Genomic DNA, 20,083 nt, shown 5'->3' with positions numbered 1-20,083 from the left:
AAAAAAAAAAAAAAAAAACTAAAAGAAAAGAATTGAACTTGAGAGCCATTTCTCACATATTCTCTCCATCTTGTGCCTAGTATATTCTTAGAAATTTCATTATCCAGCCAAACCCCACAATTAACTTCATAAACTTACTGTGGGTAGTTGGTCTCTTAGTCATATTGTTTCCCCACCTCTTCTTAACGAATCTATTACTAGTGTATTTTTCAAAATTAAAAATAGATCCTGAATCAATCTTTCATTATTAAAATGTTAAACATTCGGTACTTGCTGAGCAGCACTGCAACACCTATTAATTAACTCTTAGAAGTAGTTGTTAAAGGCTACACAGGTTGGGGGCGCCTGAGTGGCTCAGTCAGTTGAGCATCTGACTCTTGATTTTGGCTCAGATCATGATCTCAGGTCCTGGGATGGAGCCTTTAGTCGGGCCCCACGCTCAGTGTGGAGTCTGCTTGAGGATTCTTGCTCTCTCTCTCCCTCTGCCCCTTCCCCCAGCTCTCTCTCTTTCAAATAAATAAATAAATCTAAAAAAAAAAAGAAAGAAAGAAAGAGAGAGAGAAAGAAAAACAGCTACACAGTTTGGTGGCTTTCATAAATGAAGGTTGTACAATTTTTTGTGCACCACTAGGCAGTCAGGATCACTGGCCTTTGGAATGTCTGGAGTGAGAGATATGGTTATGTCTTCTGGGAAGCTGCCTTATTTGGAAGGTAATATACCTCCAGAGTCATCAGAAGTGCATGCTAACTCTGGCACTGACATGCTCTCATTGCTTTTGCAAACCATTCATGTAGGAGCTGTGAACACGAACTGCACTACGCCAGAGTCAATAGGAAAGGCGAGCTTTATATATGGTAGAGGAATTTGCATAGCCTTAGATGGCCAACTCAGCATGCTCTGCTAGAGATCCACACAGTGAAAAGCAATACATGAGTGTTTGAGGTTTTTGTTTTGTTTTGTTTTGTTGAGAAAAGGCTCTCTCCACAATATAAAACTTGATGCAGGATTCCTCACCCTGGCACATCTTTCTTCAAATTAAAACTCCAGGCCTGAAATAAAAATTGCTGGTGGGAGTATTAATATGCTTCACGCTCTACTCTCTATAAGGGGGAGACTGCAATCTGATCATAAAATCAGCTGTTCATCCATTTGGGTGGGAAAGGAATGCCAGCCTTTACTGGGAAAAGAAAAAGAAGCCTATATTGGCCTTTCTCCTTGTGAATAGGTCAGTTTACTTGAATCTAAGTATCCCCGCATTGCAGTGACATTTCCAGAACTATAATCCCTCCTCTGCGCTAAACAGAATATGTTCTATAAGACACAGGACCCACACGTTACCTTCATAAGGGCTGAACAAGGCCAAATTCTGTGAAACAAAATGTTTCAACCCTAAAATGTTTCAAGCCTGCCCAGGATGATAGTAATCTATCAGCTAGTTTCCAACAGGGAGAGCTTATTTTATATTTCTCATTAAATTGTCTTCACAGAGGGTTGGGGGAGCGGAGAGGGTGGTGGGGTTATGGACATTAGGGAGGGTATGTGCTATGGTGAGTGCTGTGAAGTGTGTAAAACTGGCGATTCACAGACCTGTACCCCTGGGGCTAATAATACATTACATGTTAATTTTTTTAAAAAAAGAAAGAAAAAAAAATTATCTTCACAGAAATATGATGAATAATGGCTTGCTTTGAAGATACTTTATTTTTCAGATATCCAAACATAAGAAGCAATATTTTTAACAAATTGTGTTATAAAGTTACTTACAAGCAAGTTTTTTTTATAAAACAATATTCTTGAATTATCAATAATCAATAATAATCGGGGCACCTGGGTGGCTTAGTCGGGTAAGCATCTGCCTTTGGCTCAGGTCATGATCTCAGGGTCCTGGGATCGAGCCCTGCATCGGGCTCTCTGCTCAGGGAGGAGCCTGCTTCCTCCTCTCTCTCTCTTTCGGCCTACCTCTCTGCCTACTTGTAATCTCTGTCTGTCAAATAAATAAATAAAATCTTTAAAAACTAATAATAATCAATAATAATCAGAGGCCAGAAAAATAGGAGGTAGGGTGCCTCCCCATTTAAAAAAAAAAAAACTTTTTTGATAGTGTTTCATATGGGTCAGTGCCTTATTCAACTCTTCTGCAATACTAGACTCTGTGTGCCAGAAATCTTTCTATTTTAGGTTCCCTGAGACCTACCAAAATGCTACCAAACCCTAGGTGGAGTGGATATGGAAGCTAATTTTTAAAGGCAAAAGCTACTCGTTCTGTAGAAAACACAAAAAGGTTTTTAAAGAAACACAATGTTTCTATTTTGTTTGCACCGTTAGGATTAAATTGTCTTCAATTTCCTATTCAATGTTTATAAAAATAACCAAAATATTATTATAAAGAATTAATAAACATTTTATAATTGTGTAATATTTCAATGAGGAGCCATGATTCATGTTCATTCCATTCCTACTATGGTGATGAAAGTCTTTGAGCATAATATGCATCACAGCATGATAGAAAATGCACGAGCCCTGGAATCCTACAATTTCAAATTTCATCCATTTCTTTGAAAGACTATGTGATCAAGGAAAAGTTAATTTAGCCTTTCATAATCTCAGATATCTACATTTCAAATGGATATTAATATGTCTACCTGATCAGACTATTATGATAGATGACATTTTTAGAATATCTAGAAAAATTCCTGATATTTATTCTTGTGGTTAAATTATTTTATTTACTGCTATTAGCATCTTCACTGTCATAAAGACCTCAGACAGATGCCATAGAGGCAGCATTACTGAAGGGTATTTTCAGTAATTTACCATTCATATCTCCTATGTCCTTGCAACCTTTTTTATAAACTTGATCTGAAATGTTGATTTCTCCATTTCTGTTGTTTTATATATTTTAAGATAATTAAAATAATATTTTAATATGATGTTTGACACACTGGAGTTAATTTTGGCTATGGCTTCAAAATGGATTATCAATTTATAGTGAATATTCTACTTAATGTTTGGGTCTTAGAAATGTATCTGGTACACTTCTATTGGTATTTGCCAAATATACATTTACCTATGTCTTTATTGGCAACCCTACTGCACCACGTCTTAATTATTCACAGTGTATGGTTAAGTTCTGTTCTTTAATTCATATGAGTGTGCTTATCTTTTAATAAGTTTTATTTTACATATAGTTTAATAATTTTTCATAATGTTTTGACTGCCACAGAGTAAGTAGGAAAATAGTTATGGGGACTGATGTTTCAGAGAGCTCTAGGAGTCGGGCCATGCAATGCTGAAACACCATTGCTGTCATCATGGTTGATGTCTCCAGGAGGGGAGACTGGTGTAAAACAGGTAACACTATGAAGCTGATATGAAGTGAGACATAGAGAGGGATGGAGAAAATGAAGAGCAGGACCAAAGGATGTGTGAGAAGAGGAAAGCTTCCATTTTGCTTTGGACTAAGTCTGAAAATATGTAATAAACAGGATTCCCCTTTTATGCTGCTCCCCATATATGATTTGGAGGACAGTAACATTTTAAAAGGCTCATTTTCATTTGGACATTATTATCTTTAAGTGATGTATTTCTTAAAGACCATTTTTTTCCTCCCAAGTCTATTTAGGGGTGGCGGGGACTATACAAACAAAATCTATTTTGTCTATAACTTCTGTAGTAATTTAGATGGTATGTATTCAATTTTTAATTTTATTAGTGGGTATCTTGTGTTTTTAAGTGTTCAAAATTACATTTATCTAATTTTGAAATAAAGCAATGAGCAGATTTTTTAAGTTTATAATTATTTAAGGAGAATCTTGGGGCTTTTATTTTCTTCCTATATGCATCTGGTCATTATTTCTCACTCCCCTGCGGTTTTTCTTGTTTTCTATAATGTAATTTAGGGTGTTTAAATCTGTATTTAAAAGAAAAATGCTTTCCAAACACTGGGCTTTTTTCCACATATTTTTAATGTACTTAATTTGAAACCAAACTATATAAACATTTAGTAATTCTGTAGGTTTATCTGGCTAAAATATTTATCATTAGCCTCTTTTATCTACAACCTCCTCTTCTTAGATTCTAAAGTTTGTTTCAGTAATTGGAAAACATCTATGTAAGAAGGATAACTTGATGGAAATGCTTTTATTTCTATAAACATCTAAAATGTCTTGTACATTTCACCCATGAAAATTAATTTTGCTACCCCAAGGTAGTGTAGGTAGAAATTTTTTATTTTATTGTTTTCTGGAAGTTAATCCTGTGGAAAGAGATCTAATATCAATATAAATTATATTCATTTTTATATTTACTTGGATGCTTCTAAGGTATTTTTGAATATATTCTGAATATGGCTAGATAAACTTTTTACAGATTTCTTGAACTATATTATTTTCAGGTCAGGAACTATTTCTGCTATTGTATTTTGTTCTAGATTCTATTATAGATTCTGTTCCATGAGCTCTGTTACCTCCTTTTGTTTTATTTTTTTAATTTAAATTCAATTAATTAACATATAGTGTATTATCAGTTTCAAAGGCAGAGTTCAGTGATTCATCAGTCTTATATAATATCCAGTGCTCATCACATCACATGCCCTCCTTAATGTCCATCACCCAATTTCCCCATCCCCCCACACCCTCCTGCCTCCCCAGCAAACCTCAGTTTCCTATGATTAAGGGTCTTTTGGCATCAGGGAAATACAAATCAAAACCACAATGAGATATCACCTCACACCAGTCAGAACAGCTACCATTAACAAGACAGAAAACAACAAATGTTGGTTAGGATGGCGAGAAAACGGAGCTCTCTTGAACTCACAATGGGAATGCAACCTGGTACAGCCACTCTGGAAAACAGTCTGGAGGTTCCTCGAGAGGTTAAAAATAGAGCTACCTTATGACCCAGGAATTATACTACTAAGTATTTACCACAAAGATACAAATGCAGTGATCCAAAGGGGCACCTACACCCCCTTTTTTTTTTTTCCTTTTTAGCTGTGCTTTATAAAGGAAAAGCAGTTCAGCTTTTGACCATTAAAGGAAGACGATTCCACTAGATGATGGGAGACAGAATCTTCATGTGTTCAGAACCCCAACCCCCACTCTTGTATGTTATATTTAGGACAATCAGACTGGCCAGATTTAGATTGCTGTCCAAACGAGGCCCCACGGGATTTCATTACTACCTTTTCTCAGGGAGGCCGGTGGAGCTCGATGCCAGGTGCATGCAGCAAGGGGATCCAGCCAACATCACAGGACTTCATGGCTGCATTCAGACTCTGGGCACCCAGCGACTGGGTGGGACTGAGGACACTCACACAGTGAGAAATTTCACACTCCATGTCTTCTCCTAGAATGGAGGAACTGTAGGAACAGTGTTCTCAGAACATAGCACTCAGCGGAGCACTCAGCCCAAACATGTCTCCCAGGGCTGCCTGGCAGAATCACTCAGTGAGGGCTCTGGGGGTCTCCATGCTGTGCAGCTCTTGGCAGTGAAGTCTGCTTGATTAGGGTAGGATGTGAGAACTGATTTCTTTAGAGCAAGGGCTCTGAGCTTGAGTGTACATGAGAGACTTCCGGGAGAACTTCTTACAACTCAGAGAGTGGGCCATGCCCCAGAGTGTCTGATTGTGAGGGAGGCTTTCTATTGTTCATAGAAGCAAATCCACAATAACCAGACTGTGGAAAGACCTGAGATGTCCATCGACAGATGAATGGATAAAGATGTGGTATATGTATATAATGGAATATTACTCAGACATCAGAGGAGGAGTACTTACTGTTTACATCCATGTGGGTGGAATTGGAGGAGATTATGCTGAGTGAAATAAATCAACCAGAGAAAGACAATCAATCATATGGTTTCACTCATATGTAGAACATAAGAAACAGGCAGATCATTGGGAATGGGAAGGAAAACTGAGTGGGAAGCCATCAGAGAGGGAGAAAAACAATGAGAAACTCTTAACTACAGAAAACAAATTGAGGGTTGCTGGAGGAAAGAGGATGGGATAATGGGTGGTGGGCATTAAGGAGGGCATGTGATGTGATGAGCACTGGGTGTTATATGAAACTGATAAATTATTGAACACTATATCTGAAAGTAATGATGTACTATAAGTTGGCTAGTTGAATTTTTAAAAAGTCTGTTATGGTTTGTCTCCCTCTCTGATTTCATTTTGTTTTATTTTTCCCTCCCTTCCCCTATGATCCTCTGCTTTGTTTCTTAAATTCTACATATGAGTGAGATCCTATGATAATTGTCTTTCTCTGATTGATTTATTTCACTTGGTGTGGATGGAACTAGAGGGTATTAGGCTAAGGGAAATAAGTCAATCTGAGCTCTGTTATCTCCTTAAAAGAAATTTGCCTCATTTTCTCCCTATTTATTATCATCACTTTTATCTGTGTAAGCTTTTTGTCTGTGATCCAGAAAGGTTTCTCCAGTTAGTCTCTTACATCTTGAACTGTAATTTAATGTTTCTGACTTACCAAACCTAGATATGCTATTCTTTCACAAGTAAACTTTGCTCATAGCACCGTGTTCTGATGATCTACTACTATTCCTAGGTTGGTATTTCTTTCTATTGTGTCATTCTGAATCTAAAATGCTCTTATTTTGCTTGCAGTAAATTTATTTCAGGGAGAGATGATTAACACTAGGACAATGGATCTTGCCTCTTACATTGCAATCCCTATAATTTCATTTGCTGTCTGCCATTCCCCTCCAATTCCATGCTTCATTTCTGTATTGAAAAGGAAGGTTCTATTTAATCAAGGTTTTGGCATATGGGTAACAATAGAAGCTGTAAATATTGCCCTGGGCTCTACAAGGGTTTTAAATGGGGCCTTATCAAATTTTCTAACTCAGCAACTCAATCTAGCACATTATAGGATCAGAGATGAAGTATTAAGAGACTGTTCTGGGATTGGCTGAGCAAGTCATGTCCCATCACCAGTCCCCATTGGATGATCTAGATAAGGGGTCACCAAACTACAGCCTGCAAGGCAAATATAGCTCATCTGTTTTTAAAATAAAATTTTATTGAAACATAGCCATACTTCCCCATTAATATATTGTCTGTGGAAGCTTTCAAGCTGCCATAACAGAGAGGAATGGTGACAGCAAAGACACTGAGGCCTGTAGAGCCTAAACTATTTATTATCCGGCTCTTCATAGAAAAAAAATTGCCACACATAATCTAAATTCCCTACCCCAGTATAAACAAGAGTGCCAAGGACTCTGACTCGCCTTTCTTCTACACTGTCATCCATAAGTCATATGGTCTTCTTTGCCACTAAGCAGCCAGAATAGCCTGGGGCATAAGAAGTATCTATTTATAGCTTATCACAAAGATATCCTTATTATGATTGTCAGATAAAATATGGATGCTCAAGTAAATTCAAACTTCAGTATTTATCCCATGAAATAATTGTCCATCTGAGATTCCAATTTAACTGAGTATCCTGTATTTTGATTTGTTAAGCCTGGCAACTCTATTTCTGATATATATCCAGTGGATATATGCAGATCAACTAAAACATCAGGTCCCACTGTATTAAAGGAACGAAAACAGCTCATGTATAACCTATTCACAAGCTAGTATTTTTTTTTTTACTTTAAATAAGAAAAGACCCAATTCCAGTTGGATTAAATAGTAATGAAATGTATTATTTTAAATCATGGAATCCAGTCAGAGACTCCAAATTTACATTTCTATGATTCCTATTGATCTCCCTCCTCTTTGTGCTGGACCAGTCCTCAAAGTGCTGCAAGATAGCTGCAGAAATTTCACATGTTACATACAACCAGAGCTACAACTTCCAGAGTCAGCAATGAAACCATATAATTTTGGGGGTATCTTTTGGAGAAGCAGGAAACCATTTTCCAGAAGCACTATAGTAATATTCCATTGAAGTTTCCTTACCTAGGATTGACAAAGGAAATGAGACATCATGATTATCTTGTGCAAATCATTTGGAGTGGGATATTAGGAAGTCAACCTTGATGACTACTACAGTTCACCTCTTTAGCTGCCCAATATCTACACATATTTCTTGAAATGCTAATATCTACATAAACATATTTATATCCTTTCTGAAGAAACTCTAAAATCTCTTCTGCACCCAGATCCAAATACAAATTTTCCAGTTTATGTGCAGCCCTCCTCATCAGTTGCTGATATGGCTTCTTCCAAACTTGGACAAAGAGATTAGGGATCCAAACCAAAAATAATGAACACAAAAAGGGCAGAAAGGACAAGTTAACAATAATAAAATTCCCACATAAAGATCTTCATTTAGATATGACCTTTTTTAATAAAAATATTTGGTTTCTAACTACAGATTACTGTCTCCTTCCCTTTCCTCTTGGTCTCAGATCAATCTCTGCCTTGAAGGAGTGTGAAACAGTTGCCTTCACGATGAAGGAGCAGGAGGCTGGCTGAGGACAAAGAAAAAGCTGGCACCTTGCATCCCCTCTCCACCTGCTTCCCTCGGTAATATGTGTGACATTCCTCAGCCACCCTGGCTGCCCTAAAGGAAAAGCAAATAGTTAACTTTCAGAGATCATAATCCTGCAAAACAGGAGTCTCCCTTGGTTTACCAATGTCCTAAAGATATACAACAAAGAAGCTATCTTAACAATAGCACAATTTCCAGAGGCAAATAACTCAGTTCCTCAAGCCCTAAATAAAGTTAAATTTCTTCTAAACCCAAATCTTACTAACAAGGACCCTTGGTGGGAGAAATGTGGAACTTTATCTCTAGATCTCCAAGATAGTGTCGAGAATCATTCCCAAGCATATGGCCGGCCCATTGATATATATCTAAAGGGTCTCACAAGAAGATTTTTACTACTAGTAATAAAAAAGCTTTCTCCCAACAATAGCTAGCCCCTCAATGTCCTGGAGACCTTGCTTCCAAAATTCCTTAGAGACTAACATCACCCCCTTTGTTCTTACTTACCCAACTCCTGTGTATATAATCAGCCACTCCTCAGGATAATGGGGCAGCAACTCTTTCTGCCCACGGGTCCTCTCCGTGCTTTAATAAACCACCATTTTGCACCAAAGTTGTCTCAAGAATTCTTTCTTGGTCATCGGCTCTGGACCTCACCCCACTGAACCTCACCTAAGTTCGAGAACTTCATCATTCAGTTGGGAGGCATCATGAAGAATCTGATCTTTTCCCAGGACTGGCCTTTTTCTAGGCAGAGTGACTATTAAGAGGCACTCTAATGAAACCCAAATATTGTAGCCTGCTAAATTTCTGGCTCTCTGTTGCTATTTAGACTAAGGTTAGTTAAGATAGAGTATGTGACTGAGTAACCATCAGTGGACTTAGTTATAAATCAGAGGCACAAATGACCTCTTTTTGAAAAACTGTATTTATTTCTAATATATATTTGGTTAGACCACCTTCATCCAAATATTTTCTTTTAGGAATTTACCAATAGCACTAGGAAGAATTAAATTACCTCAAACCTTAAACTTTCCTTGTGGTTTTGATGAGGGAGCAGGAGGCTGGCTGAGGACAAAGCAAAAGCTGGCGCCTTGCACCCCCTCTTCACCCTTTCCCTCCATATGTGTAGCACCCCTCAGGCAGCCCTGCCTGCCTTGAACAATAAGCAAATAGTTAACTTGCACAATTTCCTAGTCCATTCACCAGGCACCCATCTGTAGCCTAGGATGCGATGGGGAAGTGGAGGGATGCCGGCACCCCTCCAGGGCCTCTTATGGCAGAATAAGAATATTCCCAATATTCCCCTTCTCGGGGAAGGCAGGATGGTGATCAATAGCGTATCTTGAGGGACGCCTCAGGTCGCTTTTGACACCTAAAGCCTCTGACATACCCTGTGTGGGACGCCACCCAGGAGTCAGGGGATTTGGTAATGGACCTTCTTTACTTTTCTGGAAGCATGGCCTCAGTAGGCTTCTTCAGTTCCCATGGACTCTACCTTGGGGTGCCTTTTAACCCACTGGAAATAATTTGGGTTGCAAAACTTAGGAAAGGACTGAGCTCCTGTAACACTGCATGGCCTCAGTGGGATCTATCAGTTAGATCTCTGCAGGAAACAGGGCAAATGGACCTAGGATACCTTCACTGCTCATTCCTAGGCCTTCATTGCTCTACACCAGGACCCCAGACTAAGGGGCTTTTGTGAAATGTGTTTGCCCAAATGAGTCAGCTAGTAAACTTTCTCCTGATATATTGGATGGAAATTATGTAAATAAGCCTTCTTCTAGTAAACCCAGGTTGCTGGGCCATCCCTAGAAAAGGGGACTCTGGCCTTATTTCTCTCTGTTTCTCCTAACAGATGTGGGGGCTTCTCCCTCACTCACTTCCCGTGTTAATGGCTATAACTGGAGCCAACTGGGGTTGGTCTAACTCGAGACAGAGACCATAAGGAATATTCCCAAGCAGCTGCCGAAACTCTCTTTGTTTCGGGGAAGTTTCCCTGTGTTCTCTGGCCTGACTTGGACTACCTAACCCCTCCCCGCTTGCTGGTGGGAAAGCATGGCGTCTGCTCCTCTGTTGGGCCTTATGAGCTCTAAAACCGGGAATCCTTTCTCTGCCTCCTGGCAGCACTTTGTTTCCTCTGTTTCCCCCTACTGTTTCTGCACCAACGTGTGTGCAGCCTGCATGACTAGCCTCTAGATCATGCACCATGGCTCCTTCTCTCTTCACTGTCAAGGAGCAAGAAGAGCACCCCCTGGACCTAACACCCCCACTCCAGATCTTCCCACTTGTGTCTCAGGTAAACATTCAAAGCGGAGTGGGCCCAGGTGGAACGTAAATCACTATTGGAACTAAGTTAAGTTTGTTTGTTTAATTAAGATAAGACCTGTCTTTTAAGTTAACAGTAGTAAATGTGAAACTTCAAAGTTTACTGAAGGTCAGATAAGCTTGTGTATTTATTATAATTTGTTAGCAAAGAAATGACTAAACTGATGGTTAATTGTCTGTCTCAAATTTCTGATGGGTAATTGCTGAAGTAGCTTTCAAAGTCTTTGGTAACCTGAAAGTTTTAAAGTTTTGCTTGGATGACAAATGGAATTAAATTGTGGACATCTAGGTCTTAACCAAACAGGATAAAATGCTAAGTAGTTAATTACTGGATGTAGGTTTGTGCTTTTGACTTCTTACTGCAAAGAAACTAAGAGTATTTAAATCTGCTGGTAAGGTAAAGGAAGGTAATTTTGTCCTAAATGAGATGGTTGTTTGGAAGGAAATGGCTTGGGACAAAACCTGAATGCAAAGGAAAGTTGTAGAAGGTTTGTGAAGGGAAATCTTCAGAAAAGGAATTTTAGCGATGGTCAAGAATGGACTAAGATCAAAATGAATGGGTTTTAAAGGTACATTGGTACAAGACTGAAATTGTCTCTGTTCAAAAGGACAATGTTTTCTTAGATCAATTGATCTGCTGTCAAGAAAATGTAAATGGTTTTCTCTTTGCCTGCCCAGAAAACCCAGTTTCTATGTTTTGTTTATCAGGTGTTTAACATCCCTAATTATATTTAGGCATGTGCTTTAAAACTTTATAAGATTTTAGCAAATGTTGACAAGATTTAAGTTGTAAATCTCTTTAACTCTGGCTTTTCCTTGGTATGCGAAGTTGCTCATGAAGTACTACTGAACCAATGATAAACCTTGGGTTACATTTGGGAAAATGCTATAACTATTCTAGAGATTCTATGCACTTCCTAAAGTTTTAATGTTTTGAGAGATCATCGCTTGATATTGTAATGTTATGTGTCACAGAAATTGTAACCTGATTTCCTTGCAGCTAAATTGTAAACTCCCGTGTCTCTTTAGCTCTAACCATATCCATTCTGAGTTTTTGTCATTTATAATTGTTTTAATTCTCTTGTAAAATGAGTTATCTTCAAGGAGATTCCTATAAAGAACTTTCAGGACAAATACAGATATTTGATATACTTGAAAATCCTAAAACTGAAATGGGTAAGAATTTCCAAAACTGACTAAAGCTGCATTCACCAGAATTAGTAACATGGGACTAAATGAACTAAAAGACTATAGTGTTGTGTCTCTTAATGTTTTGTCTTACTTTAAACATTGCTGGCTCTTTAATGTTTGCTCTTCCAGACTAGGGATACTTTTCCTTAAGTTATCTGTAACTTATAGAGATGTAAAAGTGCTCAAAGCATTCACCTTTTCTCTCTATCTGAACCCTCTGAAACCAAAAGGTCTCAGTTAAGTATTCTTTCTTCCATGGCAATCAGTCATTTGCATAAGTTTAATAAGAATCTGTTCTCCTTGTAACAGGAAAGAATTGGAAACACGGGTTATTTTACCAAGGCTTTGACTGGGATGTCATATTTGAAAAGACTCAGATATGACCAGACAGTTTAAAGGAACTAAGGTTGACTTTATGAAACCTGGAGCCATAAAGCCCCTTGGGACTGTTGGCCTGATACCTTGCTTACAGAGTTCCCAGCAGCCTCACCAGGTGAGTAAAGAATGTCACTCCTTGGTAGGTGCAGTCTCAGAAGAGGAATTCCCCCAAAGGTATTGCAGGCATGCCTGATGGCAAGTACAGGGCTTGGCTTCTGGCCCGGAGAGGCTACTAAAAGTTCAACCTAGAGATTCCTTATACAAAGTTCCAGCAAAGCAGATTCTAAAAGATCTATTGATCACACTCACTGTTCTTGCTGAGCTTATGTAAATAATTAGGCCAAGTTTGTTAAAACTGGACTTGTTTCTCCAATGAATTAGTCCTGATTTGGCTATCTCTGGAAATGAGGGTTATTTTAGAGAGAAAAATTGTGTTTTAGTAACACACCTTTATGGGTGTTAAATTCTAGATTTTATTGTCTTTAAATGTTTGTTTACCTAAGCTAAACAATTTGAGGTAAACTTCAGAGAAGTTACACAATAGCTTCTTTAGTCGATCTTAATATTTTGTGGGGATATTAGCAGAACCCCGTGGCACATGATTAAATAACTGGAAAATGGGATTGATTCCCCTACAATTGTATAACTTAACTAACACCTTATGTGTGGCTAGGATAATGAAATTGCCTAAAAGCCAGCCTATCACACTCCATAGGATTAACTATGGACTTGTGGAGACAATGGATGACCCCACTTCCTTTATGATTGGATTGGATGATGCATGGGGGAACTCCCCTTATCTCTTGACAAGTCTTCTCACTTGACAATGATCCTCTGTAATCAGGATATTGTTAAGGTTGGAACACTCAAAGGTCTTCTTATTGGTTTCATCCCTTAGTCATATTTATCCTAGAGGCCACCTCTGTTGAGGTGCAATTGCAAATAGATGCTTTAGCAAAACCTAAAACAGCCCTCATAAAAGAGCCTCAAAGCTCACTATGGGACAGTCCCTGACTGTAATGACTTCACATCAGGTCCAGATTTGTCTTAGAAGCCAAAGGCCACCAATGGATGATGGAGGCCAACTAATTAAATATTGGACTATACTTATAGATATGCCAGAAATAATAGTTAAAATTTGTCAAACTTTAAACCTAGTTACCTGTATGCCTGAACCTGACCACTATACTTCTTTCTCTATAGAGCAAAAATGTTCAAAGGTTATTGATCTTGCTTACTCTATTTGTCCAGATTTAAGATGCCCCTGTTAAAAATACGAATGACAGTTGGTTTTCTGATGACAGTAGTTTTCATAGAAAGAATAAGAAAAGCTAGGTATGCCATAGTTCTCACTAGCACTTTGCAATTGCCAAAGCCTAAGAATAAACATTAACACTGACTCCAAATATGCTTTCTTGGTACTACATGCCCATGGAGCTATTTGGAAGGAAAGGGGATTGGTATCAAGCCATAACTCCCCAATCAAATATGGGCCTAAGTTACGAAACCCTCCTTATCGCTATACTAAGGATGATATATATCAAATCTGGGATACATATCTGTGGCTTACACCCACGATTGAACAGCTCAGTCAGAAGGCAGTTTTATGCTGGGAACAAAGAAATCATATGATTGATACTTGGGCAAAGAACGCACGATATCTGGGATGGCTATCACTAGAAATGTGTTCCCAAGTAATAGTACTCCAGGCTACTGACTGGTTTGCTACTGACTGGGCAAGGCGACCTGGCATTAGATGGCCAGCTCCAAACAGAACCCACTGGATATGTGGAACCAACCTGTGGCCCTGGCTTCCTCCAGGATGGGTAGGTCTCTGTACTTTAGGATTTGCCTGTACTTTAGGATTTGTACTTTAGGATTCATGGGCACATTACTAAAACCATTGCAACTCCAGCTAATCTCCCCAACTTGAAACAAAGGTGGACACGATCGGTTTTAAATGGTATGATCGCTTAACATCCATTTTTGTTCCATCTGTGGGACTAGAGGATCTCATGTGGCATGTAGAAGCCCTTAATAAATATACTACAAAGGCACTCAAAGATTCACTAAATGGCATCTCCCTCCTTAATACCGAAGTCTCACAAATACGCAAGGCAGTCCTACAAAATAGGATGGCCTTAGATGTCCTGACAGCAGCCCAGGGTGGCACATGCGCAATTATCAAGACAGAATGTTGCGTATACAACCCAGACTATCACAAAAATGTCACAGGAATAATAAAGGATATGTACACCCAGATTAAGGCCCTACAAGATCCTTCTTTCTCTTTTAGTGATTGGATAAGTTCCTGGTTTGAAGGAGGACTATGGCCAGCAATTAAAAATCTCCTTTTCAGGCTTCTTATTCTTATCGCCTTATTAATCTTAATATGTTGCTTTGTTCCATGTTTCTCTACTTGGTGCCGAGACTCCACGGCTACAATGACCATGAAGGACCCCAGGTCAGAACTATAGTACAGCCTATAAGTTTTAACATTCTTTTTATAACCAGCTTATGCTAACTAAGAAACTGGCCAGCTGACCATAGATAAGGGAGTCAGCAAGCAGCATAACAGGATAACGAATAGCAAAAATCTGTGTTTAACCCAGCTGTTTCTGGCTTCTGTATAATAATGTTTCTAATGCTCTGCTAAGAAATGAAAAATTGCTTAAACCCTCAACTCTAAGGAGCAAGAGGCTGGCTGAGGACAAAGCAAAAGCTGGCGCCTTGCACCCCCCCTTCACCCGCTCCCCTCCATATGTGTAGCATTCCTCAGGCACCCCTGACTACCATAAAATGATAAATAGTTAACTTGCAGAAATCACAGTCCTGTAGGGTAGGAGTCTCCCTTGGTTTGCAAATGTCCTTGAGATTTACAACAAAGAAGTTACCTTACGTTTGATAGCAGGAATGTAACATTTCACCAGGAGACTCCCAATTGTCTTTATGTTAGTGCCACATTAGAGGGAAAGTGGCCTTGGCTTGATAGTAACCAGGCCTTCAATATCCTGATAGTGTTTTTTTCTCTAATGTGTGGGCTAACCGGCCAGTTCTGCTTCTGTAAGATTGCTTTGTCTGCTTTCGCGCGCGGGTCCCCTGACCCAATCCACTGACGCCAAGTATGCCTGTTCAAACTATCAATCAATCAGCTCAGCCCCACCCAAAACTTGTCTGTATCTGTCTATAAAAATCCTGCACCGACCCAGCTCTGGACCTCTCGGCGTTATCGGCAACGAGCGGCGCAGAGGTCCAGGTTCGAACCTGCAATAAACGACCCTTGCTGCTTGGCTTTGACTCACGTCTCTGGTGGTCTTTTAAGGTGGGGGTAATATTCAGTTGGCATTACAACCACACCACCACACCACGGCAGACGATCCTTGTCGCGCACGAGGACGCCTCTTCACTGTCAGCGCTGGATTCAGCTGCCTCCACCTTTCGTAACTCCCTTATACGTTCCTACCCTGACCAATATTGACCCGAGCAGGTAGTGACAGCTCTACACCCCTATTCAGCACGAAGAAGTTACAGAAGATGAGACCTTCCACCTTCAACCACCTTAAAGATTTAAGGGTCAAAATTGTTCAGGGGGGAATGGTGAGGGAGCAGGAGGCTGGCTGAGGACAAAGCAAAACCTGGCGCCTTGCACTCCCTCTTCACCCTTTCCTTCCATATGTGTAGCACCCCTCAGGCAGCCCTGACTGCCATGAACAATAAGCAAATAGTTAACTTGCAGAGCTCACAATCCTGCTAGACAGGAGTCTCCCTTGGCTTACAAATGTCCTAAATCTCACTAACAAAGACGATTGATAGCAGGATTGTGACACCCCACCAAAAAGTCTCCCAACTATCTTAATGTTAATGGCTGGTCTAAAGACAACATTGATCCAGCCGCAAGGGCAGCTGAATCAGCTGCCCCTCACCTTCCCCCAACCGCAGGGTGTATATAACATGCCTACCCTCACAACCCGGGGCAGCAGCTCTTCCTGCCCACGGGTCCTGTCCCTGTGCTTTAATAAACCACCATTTTGCACCAACGACGTCTTAAGAATTCTTTCTTTAGTCGTCGGCTCCGAACCTCCTCACCCCACCGAACCTGACTTAGGTTCTGGGACTTCATCAGTTTTCCTTATACTAGAACTTGTATAGGAATTGATCTATGTCGCAGTGCACAACAAACAACAGTTTAAATGACTGTGGGTGAATGCTTAACTTGGATTATCCTCTGCCTGGGTATTCTCACTTACCATCACCCCCTTCTCCACTCAGCAGATACTCCCTTCAGGGCATGTTCTTTGGAGCACTCCACTTTATTTTACCACATTCTGTGTCCCTGAGGAAGATTTCAACACCAAGAAACAGAAAATGCTCTGTGCTCATTTTGCTATTCTATACATGTCACCTCAATGAAACAAAAATCTGCAATATTAAATCCAAATAGAGAAACACTTTTTTCTTTTCTTTTCTTTTCTTTGGTGGCAAAACAGTTCAAACATTTAAAAAACATTTGCAAAATCTGTCTTTTGAGATTTCGAGGAAAGAAAACAATATTCAACATCGGAAGTTATCGTTTTCATTATTCAGAAAGAATGAAGTGGGACACTGAAGGGACCTTCTCATTGATGAAGGTAAATTATTTTCTCTGGCCAACGATTGTCACTACTGTGAAGTACAGGAGCTGTCTCCCTCAGATTTTAGTTTGGCTTTTTTCTATTGTTTGTTTTCCACAAGCCCCCACAGGCTGCATGTCAATTCAAGACCCTGGAAGTGTATCTACCGAATGCGGCCGACAGTGCCCCACCTATGGCGTGGCAGGACTAATGCCTGAGTCAGGAAGGCTTCTTGGGTGTAGGGTTATATGTGCCCACAGGGACATGCCTCCTGAGCTGGTAGCGAGTATCCTTGGATACTAATGCCAATTCGACATTCCACACATCTAAAGTCACTTTTTATAAAAAGGCAAAACTTTAATAGGCCCATCACATTGTGTGTCCTGGGAGCCGACAGGCTTGCTTTATGGAAAGACTATTGAAGAGGTAACAGAGACAGCCCTCCCTGGGGCTCTGCCTTTTTTTTTTTTTTTTTTTTTTTTTTAATGGTCCCAATCCCTCCTTCCTTGTGCAAATCACACCTTGAACAAGTTAATTACCCCACCAACCATAACACATTCAACAAGGGACCTTTGAGTGCAACTCTGTAACAAGGGCTGTGTGAAGCATCAGAATACAAAGGAGAGAGGAAAGAGACTATTGGGCCCTCAGGGAATTCACATTCTAGTAAGAAAATAAAAACAGAGGTATTTACAAACAATCACCACAGAAGGGGACAGGTACCTGAGGGTGCTTTGTTGAGGCCACAGGGCATTAGGGAGAGCCTGGTCGGGGAAGAGTCAGCCCGAACTGAGTCCTAAAGGAAGAGAAAGATTCTCACCAACTTTTTGGCTTTACAATGTGTTCATCCTACCTCTGTCACTTGTACTCAGTAGGAATATATGAATGTACCCATTACATGTCTGCCTAAACTAGAATGCAAACATCTTAAAGGCAGAGAATATACCTACTTTTTAAAAGATTTTATTTTATTTATTTGACAGAGAGAGGCAAAGAGAGGGAGAAACAAGCTTCCCATTGAGTAGGGAGCCTGATGTAGGGCTCGATCCCAGGACCTTGGGATCATGACCCGAGCCTAAGGCAGATACTTAACACCTGAGCCACCCAGGTGCCATGAGAACGTACCTACTTACTCACTGGATTGTCCCTCTGTTTTATGCCCAGAGCTTAGGCAGTGGCAGACCTTTGAAGGTCCTCAGTGCCCTGTCTGCTGAATCTATGAGGAGTGAATTTTGGTCCTGAACCCCAACTTTATTTCTGGTCCATGCAAATTCAACATGTTTAATGTAAAAGTAATCCTCTCCCCACATTGAGCTCTCACTGACTTGGCCAGTTTCTATCAATAATTTAGTCACTGGCTGCCTGCCACCGTCTCAAATATCTCTGCATTACCTTGGATTCTTTTGTCTCCTACTGCCTACATCCAGTTACCACAAGCATCTTATTAATTACTGCTTTGTAGTGTCTCTCCCATTCCCAGGGCAGAACCCTGCTTGAGGTCACCTGAGATGCCATGCTTATCTCAGTAGTTTCCTCCTTTCTCTCCCCCTCGAAGTTCTTACCTGTCCATTCCATCCTGAGACCCTCCACTATGTTGAAGGACCTCCACCTCTGGCTTTCATCTCTTTGCCATCTACTCAAGCAAAATAAAAATACAATCTTATCAAGTATCTTTTGTTTAAAATCAGACATCTTTTCCTCACATTAAAAGATGCAGGGAGAAGTCTAGAAAAAAATTGTCATGCCTTGGTAAATTAGTCATATATATTAATTGCTGAGGCATCTAGGACCATCAACTTGGCACCTTTAAATAACATACATTAAGTACCAGTACAGTTTTATTGGATCAGGAGTCTGGACACTGATTTTTCTGCTTCGGGATCTGGTAGGCTGCTATCAAGGTGTTAACTGGGCTTGAATGTCATCTGAGGTTCAGGGTTATCTTCCAAGCTCATATAGTTGTGGCTTTTGGCAGAATTTGATTCCTTGGAGCAGGAGGCCTAAAGCCCTTGGCCCTAGGGGTTGGTTGCCCACAATCCCCTGCAGGTGGCCCTCTCCATAGGCAGCGCAGAGCATGCCAACTTGCTCCTTTAAGCTCAGCAGGAGAGGAGAATGAGTGTGGGTGGGGTCATATGTATATAGATACTGTGCTATTAATCATGGGAGGAACAGCCTCACTTTAACCATGTAACAACACTTTAACCATGTAACAAAATCACAAGTGACAACCCACCCCGTTTTATATATTCCCATGTTCAAACAAGGGAAGAAGTCCCATTATTCCATCCATACCCAAAGGGTTTTCCATAAAGGCATGTTAAGAAATAGCTTGACTCCATTTCTGATGTTTGATTACAAAAAACTTTTAAGCCTCACTCCTCCCTTGCCCCTTCTGCCTATATCTCAGCAAGTGGATAGCAAAGTCTGGGGGCTCTTTCCTGGGGAGCCTGAGGAATTCACACCATGGATGCCCTGCTACCTGTGAGATCATGACCCCAGTCCCACCTTTGTGACTGCCACAAAAACCTCCAGCCAGTTTTCTTTCACTGCTTTGCTGGGCCATTTTTAGACCCGCCTAAGAAGCCTGCCTTGCTTTCCCACAAAGCCTTGTTATGTGAGTAATACACATTTTCATACCCTCTTGGTGTATGTATGGCATCATCCTTCTTGAATTCAAAGTGTGGGTGTCAGTCTGTCCTGTTTCTGCAGAATGTTTACAATAAGTATAAATAGCAAGAGAGGGGGGATCCAAGGCATTCACCCTAGGATCTATTCATCACCCCAACTTTTAATTTGCCACAATTAGAAAAAAATGCATAGTCTCTCTACTTGAAGCCTTTTTTTAGCCTTTCTGTTGTGGGAGGCATAGAAACCATGCTACCAGGAAATTCTGCCTTGCTGCTGTGAAAATATGTTGGATTACTATAGAAGGAGAAAAACAAAATTTCTAAGATTTCATATTTTCAGACCTCAGTAGGAATAATCACAAACTTAATTATATTATTGACAAAGAATATTTTGAAAATGAAAAGTTAATGAGAAATGTTTAAATCTTAAAATAGCATGAAATGCATGTATCGATGTGTCACAGGTGAAAATAGAATGTAGGCTCAACAAAG

Source organism: Mustela nivalis (assembly GCF_964662115.1).
Source record: "Mustela nivalis genome assembly, chromosome: 2".
Lineage (NCBI taxonomy): Eukaryota > Metazoa > Chordata > Mammalia > Carnivora > Mustelidae > Mustela > Mustela nivalis.
This window is presented reverse-complemented; position numbering follows the sequence as displayed.